The sequence below is a fragment of the Limulus polyphemus genome, unplaced genomic scaffold (genome assembly GCF_000517525.1).
Source record: "Limulus polyphemus unplaced genomic scaffold, Limulus_polyphemus-2.1.2 Scaffold1979, whole genome shotgun sequence".
Taxonomy (NCBI): domain Eukaryota; kingdom Metazoa; phylum Arthropoda; class Merostomata; order Xiphosura; family Limulidae; genus Limulus; species Limulus polyphemus.
Genome location: NW_013667589.1, coordinates 70,972 through 76,178, shown reverse-complemented (window position 1 = coordinate 76,178; position 5,207 = coordinate 70,972).

Below are 5,207 nucleotides of genomic sequence, written 5' to 3'. Positions count from 1 at the left end.
AGAGGGAAGGCAGCTAGTCATCACCACCCACCGCCAGCTCTCGGGCTATTTTTTTTTCCAACGAATAATGGGATTGACCGTCACGTTATAACGCCCCCACGGTTGAAAGGGCGAGAATGTTTGGTGGGAAGGGGATTCGAACCCGCGACCCTCAGATTGCGAGTCGAGCGCCCTAACCACCTGGCCATGCCGGACCAATTCTGCAGGTACTCACCGCTACTGAGTACCGGAACTTATTTTTTAAGGCGGTACTAGTACCGGGAAATATTTGAGCTGCCTTATTGTTTTTATGTTTACATGTAGATTTTTTTTCCTTTTTCAAAAACAGGTCCACTTCACCCAGTTGAGTACCTTTACTTTTTATTTATTTGAGAATTTCACACCGATTCTCTTTGAGAAAATTCTTCATTTTCTACATCTACATATATATATGTCCCAGAATACAAGTTATGCTCTTCTTGTTTCATTATGTAGAAGAACCTCGTATCTTTAAGTGTGGTATATCCAGGTGAAATTGAATTAATTTTGGGGTTAAATCGGGTAGATATATGATAGGAGATTCGCCCAAGGTATCGATTATGGAATAATACTAAACCTCTTACTAACTGAATCGATGTAAAATGAAAGAAAGAAACGGAATACGATTGATTGTTTTTAATTATGCACAAAGCTACACAAGGGCTATCTGTGCTCTGCCCACCACGGGTATCGAAACCCGGATTCTAGCGTTGTAAGTCCGCAGACATACCGCTGTGCCACTGGGGGGCACTGAATACGAAGTGTAAAACAAAATGCACAATCTTAATTAAAGCACTAAACATAAACACAATCTGTGTGATTGTTTGAATAATCATAACAAACCATCTATCTGAGGTAAATTGATGGAACAACATCATAGTTAAGCCATTTTCTTTCTTTATCTATTGAACACCTGAAGAAAGTAAAAAAAAAAATCCTAGGCCAAATTTATTTTATCGATTAAATTAACACTTTAGTCTGTAAACCTATCTATAAGTTTCGATGATTTGATAAAATTAAAAGATGATTACAGTGCGTATACGAACAACACGGGAACACTTTATTATATCAGTCTATCAAATTTTAAGTTGGAAAACGAAAATTACTTACATCTTTATTATTTTAATAACCGAAATGCTATCAAATACCAAGTTTTAACGTCTTCGTCTAATAAGTGCACTGTTTGTAAACTAGCAACAATTTCTATATGGATTATGGTTGTTTTCAGTCAAACGTAATCCCCGAATACACTGATTTTGCACAACTTGTACACAATATACAGGGGAAATGTCAAGTTCTTTTTTATTCAATTTCAAAAAAGTCCTTATTTATTATAAGCTGTCCATTCTGTATTATTATTATTCGGTTGATATCACTTTTCATTTGTGATGTAAGTTACTATTGTTTCACTTAATTGTATGTATATATATTTTTAATTTTCTGCTTAACAATTTTAATTTTAATCAATAACACTTGTTATTTTGATTTGTTGCTGCAGGTTGTTGGTTGATCGTTTTTCATATTACTAAAGTTCGCTATTGGCTTTGTTTACTTTGTTTCGACAATACTTTGCACTTAAATGGTTAAACGGTCTAAGTTAGCGAACTAACAAGCACAACTTACAATTTAAATTCTGTATTGGCCATCGGAGTATAAAAGAAATTTTTATACCAGTAATCAACGACTTTATAATGCTATATGTTTATATTTTTTTATTTTATTAGACACTCAACGTCTCGCTTTACAATTACAGCTTCTTCAAGAGCGTTCCACTAAAACAAAATTACTACAAGCTTTATCATCGGGAATGAGTTACGTACTGTAATTATATCAGGATATGTTCTTCATCACTGCAGCACTGAAGTTTATATGTAGTACGTATGTATTGTAATAATTAACAAAAGAGAACTCTCAATAGTCGCGACACTTTGAAATTCTTTTAGGCAGGATTAGAAATAATTAATCTATGAGACTTCCCCCCCCTTTATTTTTGCCAGCAATACCAAGCATGGGGCGCGCGCATACCAAATTCGATTTTATTACTTATCAAGATCTCTACCAGCCTACCCTCAAATTGAAATTATTTTAAGCAGAATTAGAGTATATTAATCTATGAGACTTTAGTCATAGCGGTCCACAGAATGGCTCTGAATTTGTTTTGTCTTTTTCAAGTACAAAAGTTTAGCTCCGTCATCTCTTGACCGATTTGAGATCTAATGACAGTTTTGGACTCAGAGGTGAATCCCTTTCGATTGGTACATTTGATCACGCCCGAGGTGTCAAAGATTAACTTGCTCTAATCCTGCCTAAAAGAATTTCAAATGCCACGGCTATTGAGGATTCTCTCTTATTAGGTATCAAATCGACCAAATATGACTGAGCTATGAGCTAAAAGTTGTACTTGAAAAAAACTCAGAACCATTCAATGAGCCACCATGCCGCAACTAAAAATATATTAATACAATTCAAAGTGTATATACTTTTAATACAAGCTACACTACAAAACGTTTAAGTTTTTGTGCAATTCTAGATATACTAAGTTACGTCAGAACTCTTGATCTAAAGTTAAAGTGGCTGCCAAAATTGTGATATCGTCTATTAGTAGTATTAATATTAAGACTCTACCATTAACTTTTCAACTCATAGTAATAAGTAGTGATAAAAGTGGTACTACTAATATATATATATTTTTGATAATGAGACACATGTCTTGTGCAAATCAATCCGCTTATCGTTGCTAAATACTTCTACTTATGTCTATTTTTATTTCAATATTTTATGCATAAAATAATGAAGCCTAACGTCGTTAGGCTACCTCATAATCGTTCAAGGATGTTGTAAGGCCTAATTGAGGGATGGATGTTGGGTTATCTTAGTTACTATTAAATATAAATCCATATTAGGTTATGGTTCTGAAGAAGGGAATACGCTATATCCGAAACGTTGATCTTTAACGGTTGTTTTGTTTATGTGTGTGTGTGTATTAAAAAATCCTAATACTATAGTTTAGAATTCTTGTTTTTGTGACACGTCAAACTTTTGTATATATATAATTCTTTTAGTGTCTAAAAGTATTGATTTCACAAACATGTACAAATATTAAATTAAACCCTAAAACCATAGCCTATAAGTATAATCGCATAACGTAAGGTTTAGGCTTACCATTTATCGTTAGGTCCAACAATTAAGGTTATATTTGATTATACTCGTCATAAGATATTAGCATTTGGCCTACCATATCTTTCAACGCTACATTCCTTATTCAGTCCCTTATTGTAATGTAAGGTTATCATATGTTAGTGTTAAGTTACGTTGCATTGTGCATGCAGTTATTCTTAACAGATTTAGATCGAATGTTTAGTATATTTCAGCAAAGAAATTATAGCTTCACTACTTAATTCAGATAGGCTAGCACATTTTACTGTTGTTAGTTTAATACTTTAATAGTACTTATTAGTATATTAATCAGTTTTTAACTGTGGACTCTTAAGACTAACAAGAGAAAAAAAAACCTTAATTTTGCTTAAACTCACTTTAACAGTTTAAGTTTAAAGTTGAAGTTAAAATAATGGCATTAATGTGCAGAGTACAATAAATGGGCAGGGGTTCATTAGCAAAAAAGAATACTGCAAGACAAGCCTTTTTTTAGAGAGTGTTAGAGGAGACTATAGGAACTGTGGGTTGCCCATAGTACACATAGAATAGAAATACATAAGGTACAAACAGATCTTCTTTTATTCCTATTCATTTCGTCCTATAAACGCTTTTATGATCTAAAACTGCATTTTTGCGTATTAACACTTAATAGCATATTACAATTATCATAGCATATTACAAAGCCCTACAAGCCCCCGTGTTCCATTTAGTTTAAAGCTGAAATCCTTTTTTTTCCCCTAATCATTTGCAACAAGCAAGGTATATAAATCATGTGTATCTTTTCGTAGTTGTAAACAATGTTTATAACAGAGAAAAAGGGCACTTTTAGGACATAAAAGCAGGAAGGCAAGGGGCTTGAGCCCACCTAGCTACTCCCCCTCCTCTACTCGTTCTTGAATAATGGTAGCTATTTTCGTCTCAAAGCTAAATATGAGACATACGGCCCTATTGTTTAAAAACTTAAGTTACTTTTATTTTAACACAATTACACAGTGTTTTAAAATCTAATTAACTTAGGTCAATTCTAATGGTATTCTAATAAAGTACGCTTATGTTAATTCTAACTTGATAAATCGAAAATCTTCTGGTTAGTCAATGACTAGACCTTTTGATGCCGTACCTAAAAGTTAAGTACTAATATATCTATATTACTTAATAGGTAAGAGGAAACCTATTCCTTGTATTTTTCTAATTTTGCTGAATTCTCACCAAAATGTGTCACTTCTTTGTGTGTAGAAAGTACTTATGTGCGATTACTTAACTTAAGTTTAGTGAAGGTAAAGATATCTGTTGATTTTTTTTTTTTTAGATCGTGATTACTACAGACAGATTTTTGCACAGGGAAAATACCCCTGTACACCCCCTGATTTCAACACTGACTACAGATATTTCAAAGTGCGTAAGAATTATAAGAATTGCTTGATTTTCCCACAAAACAGTCTCAATATATAATATACAACGTCTTAGCTGGCGGGACATCATATTTTATTAGTAGTATCTGTGTGATAAAAATGCCATATTACACACATATTACTAGTTAAGCCTAATGACTAGTGTGAATCTAAAGTTTCAGGTCCTGTTGCCGAAAAAGATCGCTCTCCACACCATTAAACCAGGCAAGAGTTGGCGGAGGACGCTGTTGACTAGCTAGCTTCTATTTAGTCTATCAGTTCAAACTTAGGGAATGCTTTGCGCACATAGCTTTTGTGTAGCTTTGCTGGTAAAATCTGGAAACAAACAAACAAAAGCCTCATTTTATGCTTAGTTAGGTACTGTGAAATCAAACAAATAGAGTATTAATAACTTCGTGATTAGTCTATAGATTCTTAAATCTGATTCGTCATGAATTTAATCAATTAATTTAGAAAAACTAATGACTGTTTTATAGGATTCCGAAAACAATTCCACAAAACAAAATGATATTCTTTAACATGTTAATATTTATCTTTTATGAAAGAAAATTATAAGGAAGAAAGTAAGTATTGTTGCGTCAGCGAGTCACGTGACTACTATGACGCAACGTTTCTGGAACT